Genomic DNA, 23827 nt, shown 5'->3' with positions numbered 1-23827 from the left:
TACCAAACTTCATTCCCTTGGTTTCACCTTTGAACAGCTAAGAAAGGCTACAAGTATAAATGTCTTTATCAAAACACTAGTAGAGGAGAATATTTATTTATGGGATAAATAGAGAAAAAAAGATGCACAATGGCAGCATAGATGATAAAGTGATGGTTCTCTTGTCTTGAGGAGCATGCCCTGTTATTCCACATATTGCCTTGAGATAGCTGCTCCAGAGAGGTGAGACAACTTCAGGACATTTTGCTGGAATTTCTAATTCTTAGCTCTTGACCTGTCCACAGATGGAGAGCTATTTTTTACATCCCGTCACCTAGAAACTTCCTCCAAAACACATCAAGACCAAGAAAGTCAAATTCCTATTCTGTAGCCACCCCTGCACTTTTCTTGTTTGTTTGTTTTTTTCTGAGAAACACACCAATTCCCCAGGAGATTGCTGGTAAATGAGCTCAATCTTCAAGTGAGAAACGCTCTTTGTAGCATCATAAATATAACTATACCTTTATATAATATACTGTTGGTAATAGTCATGCGTAAGAGTTTATGCAAAGGGTATCAGAAGTTCTGTTCCCTCATATTATTCCAGCATAACTCTTAGGCATAAGTGTATTTGTAAAGAATTTTGGTAGTTGTTTATAAGGTTATGTGCTAAGTGCAGGATTCTTTTATTTTCTAGAATTATAAAATACTTCATCATTACCACTTTGATATACATGTATTCTTGGTACTCTCGTTTGGAAAGGATCAGAAACATTAAGACATTCTTTAGGTGAAACAGAATAATAGACTGTGCTGAAGAACACTAGAAGAAACCAGCTGCTTTATATTTGGTTTTTGGGAGAGCTTATTGGAGACATCTTTCCATTTTGAAATATTTCATGTTTTTTTAATGAGCATTTGTTATTGTATCTTTGGTTTATGTTGTTTGTGAAATTATAATGTTCAAATGTAATAAATGTTGTTGACCTTCTGTCTCAAAATATGTTACATATTACCTGGTTGCTTCTGTTGATATTGTAAAATGTCATTAATACACAAAAATGACTGTGTATTCTGTTAAACTGTGCAAGTTTTCAGGTTCGAAGGTGCTATTTGCAGTATTTTTTTTGGTGAATAACCTATAAATCTAGTTTTAACTGCCTGTCTTTGACTGCCTCAAGCATAAAGGGGGTATAAAAAGAAATTTGCTACCTCAGCAAGTTGAAAATAATTTTCTCCTCATACAGCAGCATTTGCTAAATCAAGTAAAAATTGCATAGTAACATTTCAATAGCCATAGAAATATAACTATATATATATATTTTGGCTTATGCTTTCTTCTTTTGACAAAACAACAATATTGGCATTTTGTCTTATCATGTTAAATCCCATGTATCTAGAAATTCTGACTTTTTGAAAGGTATAGAATCTGGAACTAGCTGAAGAACACTTTATCTCCGTATAATTTTTAGAAGAAGCAGACTGCACTTTCAGAAATGCAAAATTTTTCTTGTAAAAGTTGAGAAAACATTGTGAAGTCATAGAATGACAAAGAAAAGCAGAGAGATAGCAGGAAATGTGTGGTGATAAAGTAATAAAGTGAGTCAAAGATACTCATAGCAGAAGCACATTGTGATGTAGAGAAAGAGGAAAGAACCACATTGTGCTCTGGGGCTGGACAGAGCCTACATGTACCTTAGTACTGTAACCTCTGCATGTTTCACACCCCTGCTCGATGGGTGTGAGTCTGTGTGCAAATGTGAGTGCTTCTCACTCATTTTACAGTTTTACAGCCTTTAACGTGGAAGACAAGTAGCTACCTTCATCTCAGTATAGTGCTACTGAAGGTATGATATCTTTACAACAATAAGTAAGTCTTTGCAGTAATGCAGGGAAATATGTAATCCTATAGTAATGTGTATACTGAAATACAAGTAATAAATATTTATACCTCTTATACACAAGGCACTGTGTTTGTTGTTAGGATGATGTACAAGACAGGCAGAATTTAAATGTTATACACTGGTATTTTGCTTCCAGGGTGTTGTTGAGAGCAGTTAACCCCCACTTGGGAAGTATGAAAGGCTTTCTAGAACTAGTGATGTATAAGAGCATGTATAATGATGTATAAGAGTATGTATAATGCTCTCCAGCATTTGTTGTTTGTAGATTTTCTGATGATGCCCATTCTAACTGGTGTGAGGTGATACCTCATTGTAGTTTTGATTTGCATTTCTCTAATAATCAGTGATGTTGAGCAGTTTTTCATGTGCTTTTTGGCCATCTATATGTCTTCTTTGGAGAAATGTCTATCTAGATTTTCTGCCCATTTTTAGTTTGGGTTGTTTGTTTTTTTAATATTGAGCTGCATGAGCTGTTTATATATTTTGGAAATTAATCCTGTGTTAATTCATTGGCAGATATTTTCTTCCATTCTGAGAGTTGTCTTTTTGTCTTGTTTATGGTTTCCTTTGCTGTGCAAAAGCTTTGAAGTTTCATTAGGTCCCATTTGTTTATTTTTGTTTTTATTTCCATTACTCTAGGAGGTGGATGAAAAAAGATCTTGCTGTGATTTATGTCAAAGAGTGTTCTTCCTGTGTTTTCCTCTAAGAGTTTTATAGTGTCCAGTCTTATATTTAGGTTTCTAATTCATTTTGAGATTATTTTTGTGTATGGTGTGAGGGAGTGTTCTGATTTCATTCTTTTACATGTAGCTGTCCAGTTTTCCCAGCACCACTTATTGAAGAGACTGTCTTTTCTTCATTGTATATCCTTGCCTCCTTTGTCATAGATTAGTTGACCATAGGGGCGTGGGTTTATCTCTGGGCTTTCTATCTTGTTCCATTGATCTATGTTTCTGTTTTTGTGCCAGTACCATATTGTCTTGATTACTGTAGCTTTATAGTATCGTCTGAAGTCAGGGAGTCTGATTCCTCCAGCTTCGTTTTTTCCCCTCAAGACTGCTTTAGCTATTCGGGGTCTTTTATGTCTCCATCCAAATTTTAAGGTTTTTTGTTCTAGTTTCGTAAAAAATGCCATTGGTAATTTGATAGGGATTGCACTGAATCTGTAGATTGCTTTGGGTAGTATAGTCATTTTCACAATGTTGATTTTTCCAATACAAGAACATGGTATATCTCTCCATCTGTTGGTATCATCTTTAATCTCTTTCATCAGTGTCTTATAGTTTTCTGCATACAGGTCTTTTGTTTTCCTAGGTAGGTTTACTCCTAGGTATTTAATTCTTTTTGTTGCAGTGGTAAATGGGAGTGTTTCCTTAATTTCTCTTTCAGATTTTTCATCATTAGTGTATAGGAACGCAAGACATTTCTGTGCATTAATTTTGTATCCTGCAACTTTATCAAATTCATTGATTAGCTCTAGTAGTTTTCTGGTGGCATGTTTAGGATTCTCTATGTATAGTATTATGTCATCTGCAAACAGTGACAGTTTTACTTCTTTTCCAATTTGTATTCCTTTTATTTCTTTTTCTGCTCTGATTGCTGTGGCTAGGACTTCCAGAACTATGTTGAATAATAGTTGCGAGAGTGGACATCCTTGTCTTGTTCCTGATCTTAGAGAAAATGGTTTCAGTTTTTCACCATTGAGAATGATGTTTGCTGTGGGTTTGTCGTATATGGCCTTTATTATGTTGAGGTAGGTTCCCTCTATGCCCACTTTCTGGAGAGTTTTTATCATAAATGGGTGTTGAATTTTGTCAAAAGCTTTCTCTGCATCTATTGAGATGATCATATGGTTTTTATTCTTCAGTTTGTTAATATGGTGTATCACATGGATTGATTTGCGTATATTGAAGAATCCTTGCATCCCTGGGTTAAATCCCACTTGATCATGGTGTATGTTCCTTTTAATGTGTTGTTGGATTCTGTTTGCTAGTATTTTGTTGAGGATTTTTACATCTATATTCAACAGTGATATTGGTCTGTAATTTTCTTTTTTTGTAGTATCTTTGTCTGGTTTTGGTATCCAGGTGATGGTGGCCTCATAGAATGAGTTTGGGAGTGTTCCTTCCTCTGCAATTTTTTGGAAGAGTTTGAGAAGGATGGGTGTTAGCTCTTCTCTAAGTGTTTGATAGAATTCACCTGTGAAGCCATCTGGTTCTGGACTTTTGTTTGTTGGAAGATTTTAAATCACAGTTCTAATTTCATTGCTTGTGATTGGTCTGTTCATATCTTCTGTTTCTTCCTAGTTCAGTCTTGGACGCTTAAAACGTTCTAAGGATTTGTCCATTTTTTCCAGGTTGTCCATTTTATTGGCATACAGTTGCTTGTAGTAGTCTCTTAGGATGCTTTGTATTTCTGCGGTGTCTGTTGTAACTTCTCCTTTTTCATTTTTAATTTTATTGATTTGAGTCCTCTCTGTCTTTTTCTTGATGAGTCTGGCTAATATTTATCAATTTTGTTTATCTTCTCAAAGAACCACCTTTCAGTTTTATTGATCTTTGCTATTGTCTTCTTTGTTTCTATTTCATTTATTTTTGCTCTGATCTTTATGATTTCTTTCCTTCCGCTAACTTTGGGTTTTGTTTATTTTTCTTTCTCTAGTTTCTTTAGGCACAAGGTTAGATTGTTTATTTGAGATTTTTCTTGTTTCTTGAGGTAGGCTTGTATAGCTATAAACTTCCCTCTTAGAACTGTTTTTGCTGCATCCCAGAGATTTTGGATCATCGTTTTCATTGTCATTTGTCTTTAGGTATTTTTTGATTTCCTCTTTGATTTCTTCAATGATCTCTTGGTTATTTAGTAACGTATTGTTTAGCCTCTGTGTGTTTGTGTTTTTTACATTTTTTTCCCTGTCATTCATTTCTAATCTCATAGTGTTGTGGTCAGAAAAGATGCTTGATATGATTTCAATTCTTTTAGATTTACTGAGGCTTGATTTGTGACCCAAGATGTGATCTATCCTGGAGAATGTTTTGTGCGCACTTGAGAAGAAAGTTTAATCTGCTGTTTTTGGATGGAGTGTCCTATAAATATTAGTTAAATCTATTTGGTCTATTGTGTCATTTAAAACTTCTGTTTCCTTACTTATTTTCATTTTAGATGATCTGTCCATTGGTGTAATTGAGGTGTTAAAGTCCGCTACTATTATTGTGTTACTGTTGATTTCCTCTTTTATGGCTGTTAGCAGTTGCCTTATGTATTGAGGTGCTTCTATGTTGGGTGCATATATATTTATAATTGTTATATCTTCTTCTTGGATTGATCCCTTGATCATTATGTAGTGTCCTTCCTTGTCTCTTGTAACATTCTTTATTTTTAAGTCTACTTTATCTGATATGAGTATTGCTACTCCAGCTTTCTTTTGATTTCCATTTTCATGGAATATCTTTTTCCATCCCGTCACTTTTAGTCTGTATGTGTCCCTAGGTCTGAAGTGGGTCTCTTGTAGACAGCATATATATGGGTCTTGTTTTTGTATCCATTCAGCAAGCCTGTGTCTTTTGGTTGGAGTATTTAATCCAGTCATGTTTAAGGTAATTATCGATATGTATGTTCCTATTACCATTTTCTTAATTGTTGTATGTTTGTTTTTGTAGGTCCTTTTCTTCTCTTGTGTTTCCCACTTAGAGAAGTTCCTTTAGCATTTGTTGTAGAGCTGGTTTGGTGGTGTTGAATTCTCTTAGCTTTTGCTTGTCTGTAAAGCTTTTGATTTCTCCACTGAATCTGAATGAGATTATTGGTTGTAGGTGCTTCCCTTTCATCACTTTAAGTATATCATGCCACTCCCTTCTGGCTTGTAGAGTTTCTTCTGAGAAATCAGCTGTTAACCTTATGGGAGTTCCCTTGCATGTTATTTGTCGTTTTTCCCTTGCTGCTTTTAATAATTTTTCTTTGTCTTTAATTTTTGCCAATTTGATTACTATGTGTCTTGGCGTGTTTCTCCTTGGGTTTATCCTGTATGGGATTCTCTGCCCTTCCTGGACTTGGGTGGCTATTTCCTTTCCCATGTTAGGGAAGTTTTCGACTATAATCTCTTCAAATAGTTTCTCTAGTCCTTTCTCTCTCTCTTCTCCTTCTGGGACCCCTCTAATGCGAATATTGTTGCGTTTAATGTTGTCTCAGATGTCTTTTAGGCTGTCTTCATTTCTTTTCATTCTTTTTTCTTTATTCTGTTCCACAGCAGTGAATTCCATCATTCTGTCTTCCAGGTCACTTATTCTTTTTTCTGCCTCAGTTAATCTGCTATTGATTCCTTCTAGTGTAGTTTTCATTTCAGTTGTTGTATTGTTCATCTTTGTTTGTTGTTTAATTCTTCTAGGTCTTTGTTAAACATTTCTTGCATCTTCTTGATCTTTGCCTCCATTCTTTTTCCGAGGTCCTGGATCATCTTCACTATCATTATTCTGAATTCGTTTTCTGGACAGTTGCTGATCTCCACTTCATTTAGTTGTTTTTCTGGGGTTTTATGTTGTTCCTTCATCTGGTACATAGCCCTCTGCGTTTACATCTTGTTTATCTTTCTGTGAATGTGGTTTTTGTTCCACAGGCTGCAGGATTGTAGTTCGTCTTGATTCTGCCCTCTGCCCTACAGGCACTTTCATTTAGTATGATCAGGTGTAGTCTTAGGGGAGAAAGCCATTAATTATATATTCAAACATATTGCATTTGTAAAGTATACTAGAGAGGAGAAGGGACATGGCTCCATAAGAGCTTATAAAAGGGAAATTTGGTGTCTTCATGGTGGTCAGAGAATGCTTCTATGAGACCTGGAGGATAAGTGAGAATTACACCAAGTAGGGGAAAAACAGCATATGCAAAGATCATATGGCAGTAGGGAGCATGATTATTACAAAGGACTGAAGTACCAGTATTAGTGGAGGGCAAGACAGAGAGGCAGTGTAGTAAGGTGGGACTCGGCGATACCCAGGGACTAGATCATGTAGCCTGGTCCTTGTAGGTCATGGTAAGTTTCATTTTTATTTTTAGGCAACAGAAGTCAGTCGAAAAGTTTTATTAGGGGGTGGGAGGATTGAAGTAGGAACAACATCTTAGTTACATTTTGAGGTATCCTTGCCTTGAAGAAAATGGATTGGAGCTAGGTAGGAGTAGATGGATGGAATGGTGGTGATGATTGAGATAGAGAGCAGTAGATTGATTTGAGAGATATTTATGAGGTAAAATCGACAGAACTTTATGCGAGTAAGAGAGAAGGAAGTGTCAAGGGTTTGATTTCTTGGTTTCTGGCTTGTATACCTGAACTGAATACAGTACAGTTAGACTATTAGAAGGAGACCACATTCTTGAGGGGTGGATCTTGAATCGAAGTTGGGCATTATTTGAGTGTGAAGTGCCTTTGAGTCATCTAAAATAAGATGCCAGTTGGGCATTAGGAAATATTGGGTTGGCCAAAAATTTCATTTGGGTTTTTCCATAACAGCTTAGAAGCGAACTTTTTGGCCAACTAAATACTAATCTTGCACTCAGCAGAGAAGACTGGGTTAGAGATATAAATCTGTGGTCATTTGAGTATAGTTGATGGTGAAGCAGAGCATGGATGAGATCATCTAAGGCTGTACTGTCCAATATAGTAGACATTAGCCATATGTGGCTACTGAGCACTTGAAAGGGGTCTAGTCCAAATTCAGATGTGATGTAAATGTAAAATACACACTGATTTTGGAGACTTATTACAAAAAAGGAATGTAAATATCTCTCATTAAGTTTTATATTGTTTATAATATTGAAATAATATTCTCAATATATTGTGTTAAAACATATTATTAAATTAATTTCACCTGTTTACTATTTAAAATGTGGTTACTAGAAAATTTTAAATTACATATGTGACTTGCATTATACTTCTGTTAGACAGCAGTGATCTATGATCTAAAGACCAGGTTTTGAGTAGGAAGAGGCTAGGTTCAAGCAATGACAAATTTCAGCATTTTTAGAAGAGAATTAGCCTTTAAGGAGCTGCCAGAGGGGGAAAAAGCATATGAAGTCATTGACTTTTCTAAGAAGAGAAAACGGATATAATCTCTTAAGAGTTCTGTGACAAGATTATTTGATTAGGTCATCATTAGTTTATTGACTTGCTGGTATTATAGATTCAGAGCAGATTTTAAGACAGTCTTTATAAATTTAAGGTATCTGAAGGTCATTTAAAAAAAATTCTCCCCAAATCCCCCCAGAACTCCTGTAAATATAAAATGCAAGTGAAACTCAGTTGCAGCTTTTCAGAAGACGTGAACATGTTAAGAAAAAACATTTTTATTTTGCTAAATTTCTAAGCAGGACCTTGAGAAGTTTGATAAATACCTAATGTGAAACACTAAACGTAAGTATTGATGGAAAAAGTTGCTAAATAAGTTAAGCCAACATTTTATAATGGATAGTGGAATTGATTCCATTCAAGTATTGTTTTGAGAGAGAGAGAGATTGTTTTTTTTTTTTTTGGCCGTGCTGAGCGAAATGTCTGATCTTAGTTCCCGGACCAGGGATAGAACCCACACCCCCTGCAGTGGAAGCGCAGAGTCCTAACCACTGGACAGCTAGGGAGTTACCAAGGAATAGTTGATGTATGTAAGTTTAAGTGTCCAGAAAGTTGATAGGTAATCATGATAAAGTTAATTAAATAATTTTACCTTTTTCTCTAAATATATTTTTGATTTTATATTCAAGCTAAATGAATATTTTGCTTTTCTTATTAGTTAAAATAGCTTGATTGATGCCTTGTTATTTTGTAAGCTCCTGTAAGGCAAGGATCGAGTCTTTTCATTTTTCTGTAGTATTCGTAGCATTTAGCAGGGTGTGAGGTATACAGTAGACACTTAAATGCTTGTGGAATGAATGCTAGTGTCATCTTAATTAGTCTCGGTATCTTTCATCATATTGTTATTGTGTTTTCCAGGAACACAAAATTTCTTCAAGCTTTTTGTAGAGTAGAAAATTGTTATTTCTGAAATGAATGTTGTGAAATGAAAAAAATCCCAACAGTTTTATAAAGAACGTAATCTCAGAAATATAGGAAATAATCTTACACAAATATTTCTCTATTGATACTTATTTCTAACTGAATATAAAGACATATACTTACAAGTTTAGATGTAAATTTTGAAATATGTTGATAAAATTTCTTTGCTTGGGACAACCAACTGTTTCTGTAGGGGCTTTGAAATGTTCTTTCTCAAAGCAATGTTAATTAGAAACTTTTCAGAAGCTCATTAAGTTAGTATATGTTTGTCCTAGGCCCTAATTATTTCTTTATACATTAGGTATTTTATGAAATATGCTACAAATTTTTACTTGTCTTTTTGATATTTTAGAATTGTTAGCTTCGGGTCCCTGGTTAGAAAGGTGTTAGGATGACAAGATTGTAATTCATTATAGGACCTTTGATGAGGCAAAGAAGTAGGCATTTAGACACTTTGTAGTCTAGTAAGCTGGCATAGGCTCCCAATCCACCTGAAGACACTGCCAAGCACACGTTGCTCTTTTGTTATTTAAATTATGAACACCAAAAAGGATCATGTATATGTTACTAGTTAGAATACAAAACATGTGAAATAGGCTTCTTCTCAGTATACTTTTTCAGTGGCCCTTTCTGCCTGAGCTGAGAGCCCAAGTTGGTATAAAGGGGCTCCTAGTCTTAGTGGTTTACCATGATCTTTTGTCCAGGCTGCCTGCTGATTTCTCAGTCTGTTTCACTGTCACCTATGAGTAATAGTGAGATTTCTTCAGGGCTGTGTTTATTTGACTTCTTTTCTCAGTTGAGCTTCTTGGGGAGGGATGGGGTAGATTAATACCCATGCTCCATCAGAATCTTCTCTCCTTGCTACATTTGGAAGTTTTACAGGACCGGCATGTACTGTTTCCTTATTTTGGTTGCTGATAAATTTTTTGACTTGCTTTTTCTGGTTGTGGTTGTTTTCTTTGTTTTTACTATTTTTTCCCTTGTTCACTTAATTAGTTACACATCCATCAGAAGTTCTTATGAGCATATATTAATTAGGTGTTTCTTTGATAGTTAAAAATTGATAAATAATAAAGTATTATGTATACCTAGTTAATTGCTATACCAATACAATGAAATTTCAGTGCCCTTTTTTGTGTCTTTGTTTACATCCTTGTTGTTACAAAGTGATTACCTAACATAACTTTTAACTTTGTTGGTAGACATACCTATCTGCTCTTTGCTACCATTATACTCATTACATTTTCTACCAGTTACATAGACAAGGTTTGTTTTGTAGTGATAGTTCACAATTAACTTTTATCTTCATAAAATTAGATGTAATTTCTTAACAAATTGAGAGTTTAACAAATTGAAATTTTGATTTGACATCATGAAAAAGATAATCCAGTGTAGTGGTATAGACTTTAATGGGTACAGGGTAATGAGAAAGGACTTAATATTTGAGTGATACATGACAGAAATCATGTATACATACTGAAGTCTGATTGAAAACGCAATAGGGCCTCGAAGTTTTTGCCAGTTTATATTTATGTGACTAAACATTTACATTGATATTATTTTAATTAAAATGCAAGAACTGGCCCAATATTTAGAAACTGCTCTGTATTAGTTACATTGAAGGCTAGGCTGCTGTAATAGAGGCCCCGCATTACAGAGGGCTCAAGAATGTAGCCTCTTTTTCTTCTGTCACAAAACAAAGTGGTGGGAAATTCTGCTTTGTGCTGTCATTTAGGGACCTGGGTTCCTTCTATCTTACTGATTCATTGTCCTCTTACCCCTGCTACTTCAAGTGAGGTCCTCAGACCAACAGCATTGGCATTACCTCATAGTTTATTTGTAATGTAGAATCTCAGATCTCCACTACAGACTTAGTAAATCAGTACCTGCATTTTAACAGGATTTTCTCAGTGTTTCTTCTGTACATTAAAGTTTGAGAAGCACTGCTCTAGGGCCTTGTCATTGTCATCATGGTCAAAGCCTTACCTGAGTTTCAGGTAACAGGAAAAGGAAAGACAGCAGAGAGCCATAGAGTCGTTGTTCCCTGTTGGGGAAGGTGGCACACATCATGTCCTTGGTTTCCAAGAACTTTCGTCTCAATCTGCCTGTAAGGGCTTCTCAGAAATGTGGTTTAGTTCAGTGATTCTCAAACTATCTGCCAGTTTTAAAAATATCCAGTTTCTCACAGATCAGTAATTTTGTAAACTGTGAAATCTTTCAGCAATGTCAGATTGCTTCTAAATGCTTACCTCAGTTTCTGTACTTATCCCATCGTGGTGCACTAACAAAGAGTTTGAGAATTGGCACTGCACCGATGCATGGACACATGGGTCATGTATTCCACCTGGATACACTTTGAATTTTTCACTCAGTGATGCTGTTCAAATTATGGTAATGTTACGTGAATTGGTATGAATGAATGAGGCACTGTATTTTTGGCCTTTCATACTTTTTGATTTGATTTACTTGCTAATATTCCTCTACTTAAAAAATTATATTATTTTATTTATTTTTTGCCACTCTGTGCAGCTTGCAGGACCTTAGCTCCTGGACCCGGGATTGAACCCAGGTCCCGGCAGTGAAACCACTGGACCGCCAGGGAATTCCTGAAAAATTATATTATTTTAAATGATAATCTTATGTTTGTAAAGGACTTCTCAGCTTGCAAAGCCCTCTTTCCCTAATTATGTGTCATTCCATAAAAAGAAGTAGTATGTATGTATTATATTTGCTTATAAAAGGGTATTGTAAGCTTTCCTAGTTTAGTTATGTTGCTGATACCTAGTATGGCACGTCATAGAAGGATGTTCATGTTTGTTATGAGATACCTTTCTAATATATTTTGTAACTTTCTTATACTTTTAGTTATGAATTAATACGAACTAATATTAATTTACAGTTGGTGTTATGAGACTTACCTGTGTCATTATCATATTGGCTTGACATGGTTTGAATTATTCCTGCCTCAACATGTTTTGTTTTGTTTTTTTTAACATTTTATTGGAGTATAATTGCTTTACAATGGTGTGTTAGTTTCTGCTTTATAACAAAGTGAATCAGTTATACATATACATATGTTCCCATATCTCTTCCCTCTTGCGTCTCCCTCCCTCCCACCCTCCCTATCCCACCCCTCTAGGTGGTCACAAAGCACCGTGCTGATCTCCCTGTGCTATGTGGCTGCTTCCCACTAACTATCTATTTTACATTTGGTAGTGTATATATGTTCATGCCACTCTCTCACCCTGTCACATCTTACCCCTCCCCCTCCCCATATCCTCAAGTCCATTCTCTAGTAGGTCTGTGTCTTTATTACCGTCTTACCACTAGGTTCTTCATGACCTTTTTTTTCCCCTTAGATTCCATATATATGTGTTAGCATACTGTATTTGTTTTTCTCTTTCTGACTTACTTCACTTATGGAAAATAAAATTGAATTGGACTGTTGGTAGTCTTTTAAAATGTTTTACCTTATCACAGTAACTTTCATGTGTAAATTGAATTATTTATAGTTATTGGTAATGCTTCATGCAAAAGTATATTTTAAAAATGTATGATTATGTATTTCTACATATTAAAGACACATACTTTTAAAGTGGAAAGTAGCCTAATGTTTGACTAAATGTTTTTGTTATATTCAACATGCTTGTTGTTGTTTTGGCCTGCCCAGTGTTGTCCTGCAGCACCAATTTTTTTCCCCTGTAAGTACCCAGTGTACATGAACTAATAGGTCAGCAGAAAGTCTGCATTGTGAAATTGCCTAGAAACAGGCTTGCAAGCTTGAATCAATTTGTGTTTGAAACTGAGATTAATAAATTACATGGTTTTGAATAGTTAAAAATCTATATTAGAATTATTAATTAGAATTAAATAATTAGAATTATATCACAAAACTGGATTATCATGAGGCATTACTGAGGAAAAAATATTACAATAACACTACTATGTTCCCTTGATCTTCAATTAGATTTTTACCTACTTCTTTTTTTTTTTTTTGGCTGTGCTCTTGCGACTTGTGGGATCTTAATTCCCCGACCAGAGATTGAACCCAGGCCCTCAGCAGTGAGAGTGCGGAGTCCTAATCACTGGACTGCCAAGGAATTTCCAAATTTATACCTATTTCCTGAGAAGCAGTATGGTTGGTGGTTAAGACAAGGGCTCTGAAGTCCAAGTCTCTTGAGCCAGGGTCAATCCTGGTTCTGCCACTGAGCAGCTGTAAGCCTGATCACATTAATTAACTGCTTGCTGCCTCAGTTTCCTCATCTGTTAAATGGTGTCAATTGTAGCACCTATCCCATAGTATAGTTATGAGGATTAGTGAGTTAATACACACAAAGTGTTTAGAACATTGCTTGTCATATGCTAAATGCTCAGTAAATACTTGCAGTTCTTCCTATTGTATGTTAAGCCTGGACTCTCATAACTTATGTGATTTGCACATATATGGATTTCTGATATTGTTTCACTTTTGGGAAAAGTTGTCCTTTACTCTGTTTTAGAATACGTTATATAGTCTCTAAAAGGGTTCCTTTGATAAAGAAAAAAATCTTTATCTCTTAAGGATTTTAAGTTTCATAAGTATATTCTTATCATTTGGTAATCTTATAAATAATTAGTGTTTCAAGTTAAAGATAAAATGGTACAGATAGAATATTTATTTCATATTATATTAATTATTTCATTTGTAAAGGAAGAATAGAAAGACATTTGAGAGAGGAAACGATCAGTATGCAGTCTCTTATTATGGACTTGAATTTAGTAAGTATTTGCCTTTTATTTTTGTAAATAAGGTTTTTACTTAAGGAGTAATGAGATGTCTTCCTCAAAAATTAAATGTTTGGAACCAGCTATGTAATATGTAAATTTATGGGACAATATAATTTTTTAAAAATTAAATACATTTTGAGAGAGGTATCTTCTGAATCTAGTTTTTGAAGAAAGAAAGATTGTGTAGCTTTACCTTAAGTAGGAAGTTGGCAAACTGTGGCCCGTGGGCCAAATTTGGCCTGCTGCTTGTTTCTGTAAAGTTTTATTGGAACACAACCAGACCATGCTTTTGGGTTGTGGGACAGATTTGAGCAGTTGTGACAGAGATCATATGGCCTCAAAAACCTACAATTTTTACTATATGACCCTTCATAGAAAAAGTTTGTTGGTCTCTGCCTTAAGTTATTAGTAAAATAGATTAGTCCATTATTACTTAGAAAACACTGAAGTTTGCACAACTAGTACATGTTACTTGTCCAATATTTGTCAAAAATAACTTTCCAAAACAACGACAGTTCTTGTTCTTGTCCTCACTACTGATGATTGGTATGAATGGTGCTGGCTTACAGATTAGTAAATCCTCACTATTTGATAGGAATGTGCCAGTACTTGCAATGGGGCTTTCTATCAAATACAGAATTGTCAGGTGTTTTTGAAATGGTCTAATGATTTTAATAGACCTTTTCCGTTATGTCCTAGGACAGGTAGAAATCCTTCATTGGTTTCAACTGAGAATTTCTATCACAGCTGGACAACTTTTGGATTTTATAGAAAACCTAGAGCACAGGTAGTTTTTAATCAAATCAGTACTGCTTAAGGGAAGGAAACGGTGTGAGGTTGAAAAATCTCTCAAAACATATCAATCCTGAGTAAAATATAAAAGTTTGTCTTTAAATAACAAAATATATGTGGTAGCCAATCATTTAAATTAGCCTGACTTATCTGTAACAAGCTGATTATTTTAGGTTAGAAATTGAACTTACGAAAAAAATAACTCCATGCCTTGATTTCACAAAGTTGGTGAAGTTTTCTAACAGTGGTCCAGGGACTAGGCATGAAGGGTCTAATAAAATGCAGTTTTTCAATATCTGTTGCCATCCTCATTCATATTTTTCCTTTTTGGAAATGTGTCCTCACACTTGTAGAATTACCAGTCCCACCATGTAGAGATTCATATTTGCTGGGATCCAGTGCACAATATCCATTTTTTGACATTACTTTGATTACAGAAGTTACTGTTTCATCAGAACTTTTACATTTCATCTAACTACTTTGGTGTGCTGGGGCTATAACTGATGTGGTGATTATAAGCAAACATGCCGTTTAACAAATGTAACCACTAACAGGCAAATGCCATTATTGAGAAAACTGGGCCTTGAATTTTAGCTAAGTTAAACATACCAAGGCAATCTTTATAGCTCATCCACACCCTTAAATAATATAATTTTGAAGAATACATTAGTTTTTCTGTACAAATCATGATTAATTTTACATATCAAATTGTGAAATGTAAACAAATAAAATTGCTTCCTTTTCTCAAATGGCCAAACTTTGTTTGGATGACTTGATGGATCTCCTGGGAACCACCCTGGTCCAGAGACCCATGGAAAGTTTTAAATCAGGGCAATGAAAAGATCAGATTTGCTGGGTTTAAAAAGATCACTCTGGCTTTTATTTCAAGCATGGGTTAATTGTCAGGCAGGGACAGTTTGAAGAAAAACAGTCTTTAGAGGTAAATGTCATCAATGAATTTTTTCTTAGTTCCCTTAAGAATTAAAGAAATGGAAAACTCTGGTTGGCTGTCAGTGTCTTTGACTTGTCTCCCTACCCTACTCTGCCCCAGTTTAAAACTAAAATCAGTTAATACTGTTTACTCTGTTAGTGTTAGTGCTGGTTGTTTCTTGGTGTCCTTTCATAAGAGTTTATAAGTTTGTTGGATGCCTAAAAAATTGTGCTTTGTAAGTTGATAAGTAGTGATGTAAGATTTAACATGGTGTGATGTCAAGTCATAGCAAAAATGACCTACCTTATTTCAACTGATCCTTTCAATAAATAACATATCATTCTAAGTGTAAAGGAAGATGAGGAAGTCCATAATATGGTTTTTAGATCTAAATTTCTGAAAAGTAGTAGGGACATTATTTTTCTTAACTGATCAACCACTAATTCCATTCTTATTTTAGTGCTATTTCCAGGCCAATATGTGAGTGAGGCTATATTTAAAACATTTGTTTAATAAGTAGATATTTATTAAGCAAGACTTTTTTTTTTCTTTCAAGATCTGAATTTCTTTTTTAAGAAATTATTTTGTGAATGCCTTTTCTGGTATTTTTCTTTGGTTTGAAAGTTGCTGTTTTAATGTTGAGCACATGTATGATTGTGTTCATATGTAGAATTCTTTGAACCAGTCTTTATATTACTGTCTATCTTTTACCTTTATTTACTGTTCCATCTGTTGTCTGCTGCAGTCTGGCTTGTGCTTCTTCCATGCTACTGAAATGCTTTTGCTGAGGTTACCAGGGACCTCCCAGTGAAGTACATTTCAGGCCTTTCCTTACTGACCTCTGCTACATGGGATGGTATTGGTCAACCTACTTGAAATTCACTATTCCTTGTATCTCCTAACACTGCAGAATTCTTGTTCTCTTCATCCCTTCCTGATTATTCATTTGCTGTCTTTTTATGGTATTCTTGTCCTGCCCTTCTCTGCCTTTTCTTATCTTTCCTGTTGGTACTACCAAAATTATGTCTTTGGTACACTTTCTCATTCTTTTTACTTTAACTGATAAATCTCATTTGTTTTCATATTGAAACTAATTTTTATATGCTAATGATTGCTACTGCCTAGGCCTGTATTTGAAAAGGCACCCTTGTATATGAAACACTTGCTACTTAACTAGGTATCACAGAGGCACTTCAAACTCCCCATGCCTCTAACTGTGCTTCTCTTTCCCACTTCTTCTCTTTACACTTTGTCTTAGTTTGTGGCACACTCATCTTACCAGTCACATGAGAGTCATTTTTGACTCATACCATTCTCTTATATTTAAATTAGGTATTGGTCCTGCCAGTTTACCTTCTAAATATTATTCCACTTCAGGCCTTCATTCTTGGGAACACATTAGTAGCCTCCTCACTGGTTTTTTTGTTTCCTCTTTTTTTAAAGTTTTTTTTTTTTAAACGTTTCTTTAATTAATTAATTAATTTATATTTATTTTTGGCTGTGTTGGGTCTTCGTTTCTGTGCGAGGGCTTTCTCCAGTTGCGGCGAGCGGGGGCCACTCTTCATCGCGGTGCGCGGGCCTCTTTCTGTCGCGGCCTCTCTTGTTGCGGAGCACAGGCTCCAGACGCGCAGGCTCAGTAGTTGTGGCTCACGGGCTTAGTTGCTCCGCGGCATGTGGGATCTTCCCAGACCAGGGCTCGAACCCGTGTCCCCTGCATTGGCAGGCAGACTCTCAACCACTGCGCCACCAGGGAAGCCCCTGTTTCCTCTTTTAAATCCATCTTTTCTATGGCTGTTAGTATGAGTAACCTAAAATAGTTGTCTAATCTTCAGATCTCTTGTTACATACAGGATGAACACTGTCTTCCTTACACAGGTTTATATGGCCTCTTGTTGTTCTTTCTCTGGCTTCCTTTCTTGCTCCTCTCTTCCTGTAGTGTGTGCTGTAACAACATCAACCTGCTTGTGAACCTTTTGTGTACATGGTATCTTGTGTCCTGCCATTGTACCATTTCTCATAATGCTTTTCTCCATTTAAGTTCATTCTTGCCTATCATTTTAAGCTGTCACCTGTTACCGGACTTCTTTTCTGATGGGAGGTCCTTCCTCTGAGCTCTTGTAACATTCTGGCTCTAACTCATTGGGTTATAATTATTTATATGTGTCTCTTCAGGTCAACTAAACATCACTGGAACTGAACTTATTCGAGGTCAGTGACCATGTTCCTTTCATCTTTGAATTCCCAGGACTAGAACAATGTCTGTCACAGAGTAGGGAGTCAACAAATGTTTATTGAATAAAGTGATTAGATTTATATCATGTTATATCACTTATATGTGGAATCTAAAAAAAATGGTTCAAATGAACTTATTTGCAAAACAGAAATAGAGTCACAGAAGTAGAAAACAACTTATGGTTACCAGGGCCGTAATGGAGGCTAGGGGTAAGTTGGGAGATTGGGGTTGACATATTCACACTACTGTATATAAAATAGATAACTAATAAGGACCTACTATATAGCACAGGGAACTCTACTCAAGACTCTGTAATGACATGTATGGGGAAAGAATCTAAAAAAGAGCAGATATATGTATATGTATAACTGATTCACTTTGTTGTACAGCAGCAAAAACTAACACAACAGAAACTAACACAGCATTGTAAATCAACTGTACTCCAATAAAAATTAAAAAAAGATAAAGTGATCAGACTTTTCTTGTTAAATTTCAGCATGATTAACATACATTACAATGTGCAGCTTTTAAGTGTTTAGTGCAATAGGTTTTGATAGTTGTATAGACTTATGCAACCACCATCCCAAACAAGAGACAAAACATTTCCATCACCCAAGAAAGCTTTCTCATGCTCTGTCCTTTCCACTGGCCTGTTGCCCCCAGGTCATCTTTTTCTGACATCTGACATCCTGAATTAATTTCTCCTGTAATTGGACATCATAAAAATGGAGTAATTTTTGTCTGATTTCTTAGAAGCTTAACATAAGGTTTTTGAGATTCATTCATGCTCTTGCCTGTAGCAGTAGTTCATTATTTTTTATTGTTGAGTAGTACTACATGTTTGAGTATAGCATAATTTTTAAGTCATTTTCCTCTTGATAGACATTTTGGGCTGTTTCTAGTTTCCAGTTATTAGGAGTAAGACTGTGACCATTCTTGTACAAGTGTTTTTTTGTGGGCATGTGTTTTCATTTCTCTTGGATAAAATATCAAGGAGTGGAAATAGTTGCCCATAGGGTAGATTTATGTTTACCTTTATTTCCAAAGTGGCTGTGACATTTTACACTCCAGCCAACAATGTATGAGAGATTTGGTTTCTCTATTTCCTTACCAGTGTTTTCAGTCCTTTTAATTTTAGCCATTCATGCTTGAGTGAAATGATATCACATTGTGGTTTTAATGTGTGTTTGCTTGATGACTGAAGATGTTGAGTACCCTTTCATGTGCTTATTGGCCGTTTGTATACATTCTTTTTATTTTTATTTTATTTTACTTTTTTAACATCTTTATTGGAGTATAATTGCTTTACAATGGTGTGTTAGTTTCTACTTTATAACAAAGTGAATCAGTTATACGTATACATATGTTCCCATATCTCTTCCCTCTTGCATCTCCTTCCCTCCCACCCTCCCTATCCCACCCCTCTAGGTGGTCACAAAGCACTGAGCTGATCTCCCTGTGCTATGCGGTTGCTTCCCACTAGCTAGCTATCTTACGTTTGGTAGTGTATATATGTCCATGCCACTCTCTCACTTTGTCACAGCTTACCCTTCCCCCTTCCCGTATCCTCAAGTCCATTCTCTAGTAGGTCTGTGTCTTTATTCCCGTCTTGCCACTAGGTTCTTCATGACCTTTTTTTTTTTTTCCTTAGATTCCATATATATGTGTTAGCATACTATACATTTTTTTCTCTTTCTGACTTACTTCACTCTGTATGACAGACTCTAACTCCATCCACCTCACTACAAATAACTCCATTTCGTTTCTTTTTATGGCTGAGTAATATTCCATTGTATATATGTGCCACACCTTCTTTATCCATTCATCCGATGATGGATACTTAGGTTGCTTCCATGTCCTGGCTATTGTAAATAAAGCTGCAATGAACATTTTGGTACATGACTCTTTTTGAATTATGGTTTTCTCAGGGTATATGCCCAGTAGTGGGATTGCTGGGTCGTATGGTAGTTCTATTTTTAGTTTTTTAAGGAACCTCCATACTGTTCTCTATAGTGGCTGTATCAATTTACATTCCCATCAAAAAATCTAGAAACAATAAATGCTGGAGACGGTGTGGAGAAAAGGGAACATTCTTGCACTGTTGGTGGGAATGTATACATTCTTTTTAAAAAATTTTATCGAAGTATAGTTGATTTATAATGTGTTAATTTCTGCTGTACAGCAAAGTGATTCAGCTATATATATATATATATATATTTTGTATTCTTTTCCATTATGGTTTATCACAGGATATTGAATATAGATCCCTGTGCTATACAATAGGACCTTGTTGTTTATCCATCCTGTATATACTAGTTTGCATCTGCTAATCGCAAACTCCCAATCCTTCCCTCTCTCACCCCCCTGCCCCCTCACCAGCAACCACAAATCTGTTCTCTATTTCTGTGAGTCTGTTTCATAAATATGTGTATATATTCTCTTTTGAAGTATCTATTTGAGTCTTTTGCCTATTTTTTTAAAAATTGGATTGTTGGATTTTTAATATTGATTTGTAGAAGTTGTTTATATGTTCTAGATACAAATCTTTTGACTGATACACATACTATGAATACTTTTTCCTTCTATGGGTTTTCAATTTATTTTTACTAATGTTATTTTTTGATATTAGAAATGTTTAGTTTTGGTAAAGATCAATTTTATCAGTTTTTTCTTTTATGATTATTGCATTTTATGTCCTGTCCAAGAATTGTTGCCTATCTCAAGTTTGTGATAGTGCTCTAAAATTTGCTTGCAGAAGCTTTAGGGTTATATTTAGGTATATGACCAAATTAATTTTGGTATGTGGAGTGGGAAAGAGGCTGAGTTTTATTTATTTATTTTTTTATACAGGTATTCAGTTTTTTCAGTAACATTTGTTAAAAAGATTTTCTTTCCCTATTGGATTGACTTGGCATTTTGGTTGAAGATCTATTGACCATATTTTGTGCATCTATATTTAGTTTCTCTTCTGTGTCATTGTTCTGTCTGACTATCCTCATGCCAATATCACAGTCTTGGTTAATGAAGCTTTATAGTAGTATTGATATCAATTAGTGCAAGTTCTCATCTCTTCTTTCAGTATAATTTGCCTATTCTTGATCCTTTGCATTTCCATATGAATTTTAGAATCAGCTTACCTATTTATTGAACAAAGCTTGCTGGAACATACGATAGTTAGAAAATGACAGTAGTGTAGTTAACAACCTCCAAAATCGCCTCTCAAACTATACTATGAAAATTCTATGTAAAAGCATTCTCTCAACATTATGTGAAGGTGGAGAATGCTGAAACTATCAAATAGCTGAGGGTAAAAAAGAAAGTTAACAAACACCAGTACCATTCCACACATTCCCACTTCAAACTTGTCCCACTGTGGGGCTTGATGATTCAGGGCTATAGCAAAAGCAGAGGAGAGATGCCAGTGGCTTGAGGGTGAAACCAGAAAGATGAAATCTACCCTAAAACTGAAAATACTAAAAGTACCTTGACATGTCAGGAAGGTATTTCAAATTATGCATGTATTAAAGGGACAGGTTCCAAATAAAGGGCCAGGTGGGAGATTTAAAGAGATAGTTGTTGTACAATGGGCCAGGCATGCAACTTAAAGAGATAGATAGCTATATAAAGGAACAGGTATGTGATTTAAAGGGATAGACTCTATTTAAAGGATTAAGATTGATTTCAAAGAGCATGCACTATTCAAATGCATAATCTTACAAATACATAGCTTCTGGGAGACAAAAAAGGCAAAAGTGTAGGAAGTAGTTTCCTTTGGCTTTTGGATAGTGAAGAGGAAAAAAATAAGGGAAAAGTTAGAATCTTACAAGAAAACTGAATCACAAATTGGAGGATTTACAAAAACTACTTTGGCCCCCCGCTCCCCACCACTTAAGGAAACAGACCAACCAACCACCCCATTATAGTACCTGGTATTGATAGGAAAGGGTGACATTGGACTAGAAATACTGTAAAACAGGTCAACAGCACAAAAAATGAAAGAAAAAGTTTCTAAATCAGGAAATAAATTTGTACACAAATTAACTGAGGAAAATTCCCCACAAATACACTCCATGAAGTATTAAAAAAAACTGTAAATTGATACTCCAAACAGAATTAAATTTACTCTAACAAGCACTTGAGAATATGAAAAATCATTTTAATCAGAAATTCAAAAACTGAAAACACAAATGGACAATAAACAGGGAGAAATTAAAAAAAGAATTGATGGAGTTCAGAAAAGAAATAGAAGAAAATGTCAAAATTATTCCAGAAATGAAGAATATATTACAAGGTGCCAAAGGGATAATAGACTAATATGAAAATTTAATGAGCATCAAAAAAAAAAAAAAACAGGAAAATAATCATTAGAATAAAAATGACATAAGGGAGTAAAAAATATCAGAGAAAAAGTAGTGGAAATGGAAGACTTAGTTAAGGAAGGAATAATATTTGTGTTCTTGGAATCTCTGAAGAAGAAAACCAAAATAATTGAAAAGAGCTGATACCCGAAACTGTAATTCAAGAAAACTTTCCAGATAGAAAAGATCTGAATCCACACATTGAAAGTATACCAAAAACCTGGAAAAATTAATCCACAACAAGTAACTCTAATATATGTTAGTAAAATTATTATATTAATATATCAAAGATAATAAAATCCTTAAGACTCCATGTAAAAAACCCAAATAACTTAGAAAAGCAAAAAATTATATAGTTAACCTTTGAACAATGTGGGGGTTAGGGGTACCGCCTCTCCATGCGGTTGAAAATCCATGTGTAACTCATGGTCAGCCCTCTGTATCCACAGTTTTGCATCTGCAGATTCAACTAACCGCAGATAGTATAGTATTACTATAATATTCATTGAAAAAAATCTGTGTATAAGTGGACCTGTGTATAAGTAAGCAACAACCCGTGTTGTTCAAGGGTCAACTGTACTAGCATCAAACTTTTCAAAACCAACATACAAAAAGCAAGGCAAAGTGGAACAGTGTTTTAAAAAAAGTCAATGAAAAAATGATTCCAGATTTTATATACAGTGAAGCTGGCCTTTAAATATGGTTATATAAACATAGTTTTCAGCAAACCAGAACTTAGGGAAATCTCTACCCCTCAGTCTTTCTTGAGGAATCTAGAAGTTGAGCTTCATCCAACTAGCTGATGATTGGGAAAAATTCACCAAAAGGACTGATGATGAGCATTTAAAAAATGTATAAATATACGTATAACACTAAAACAAAGATTGGTGTGAGAATGGACTACTAATATAAAAGTGTTACATATTGTGACAGCATTAGAAATAATGTAACTGGAAAACAGGAGGGAAATGGAGAGGGGAGGGGGAAAATAGGGCAGTAGGTATTTAAGAATATCAACAGTACATGATAAGTCGTACCTTAAAAAGTTAAATGAGAAAACGAGACTCAGGGGAATTTAAAAAAGCTATAAGTACAAAGGCACCATGAAAACAAAAATACAGACCTTTGTAGAAACCAAAAAAACTTTTTTTAACAAAATAGCAAAGAATACACATCCTGTGGATAAAGAAACATGCTAAAAATAACAAAATACACAATTTATAAACTATTATGATGAAATTGAGACCAAATATATCAGTCATAACGATCAACGTGAATGGGCTTTACTCAAAAATTAAAAAAAAATTTTGGTTCATGTAACAAAACCCAATATGCTGTTTATAAGAGACGTAATGTGATTTAGAATAGCTGAAAATAAAAGGATGGATAACAGTATACCAGACAAATGGAAACAATATGAGAGCAGAGATAGTGATTTTTATATCAGATATGGTAGAATTAAAGTCCAAGAACATTAAATGTGACAGAGAAGGTTAATGCTTAAACCCACACTCCACAGTTAAGATGTTATACTTATGAATATTTAGTTTATTTATCAACCACCTTTCAGAAATAAAACCCACAAGAGATGTAGGGACACATAGAAACATACCAATAATAGATTTTAATATACCACTTTCATTAGTAGACAGATGAAGTGTAGCAAAAAAAAAAAAAAAAGAAGGAGGTAGAAGATCTAAATAATAAAGTCATTAAGATTGGTATTTGGTGCATACAGAGTGCTACACCTTGAAAACAGAGAATACATGTTTCTATTGAGTGCTCATGACACATTGACAAAATTGGTTATATATTAGGTCTCAAAACAAT

At 34.9% G+C, this 23827-nt stretch overlaps 1 protein-coding gene across 4 annotated transcripts in view; it reads left to right on the top strand.

Moving 5' to 3' along the window:
* TDRD3 (tudor domain containing 3) overlaps positions 1-23827 on the top strand; it is a 223456-nt gene that overhangs the window by 11112 nt on the left and 188517 nt on the right. The window contains exon 1 of one of the 4 annotated variants that reach the window (XM_082435826.1): positions 17600-17614. The exons of the other annotated variants lie outside the window; for them this stretch is intronic. The gene's annotated coding sequence lies outside the window, so the exon portion shown is untranslated. Of the gene's footprint in view, positions 1-17599; positions 17615-23827 lie in introns of those variants that run through there. 4 annotated transcript variants of the gene reach the window in all.

This window comes from Balaenoptera physalus, assembly GCF_965194825.1.
Source record: "Balaenoptera physalus genome assembly, chromosome: 18".
Lineage (NCBI taxonomy): Eukaryota > Metazoa > Chordata > Mammalia > Artiodactyla > Balaenopteridae > Balaenoptera > Balaenoptera physalus.
This window is presented reverse-complemented; position numbering and strand designations above follow the sequence as displayed.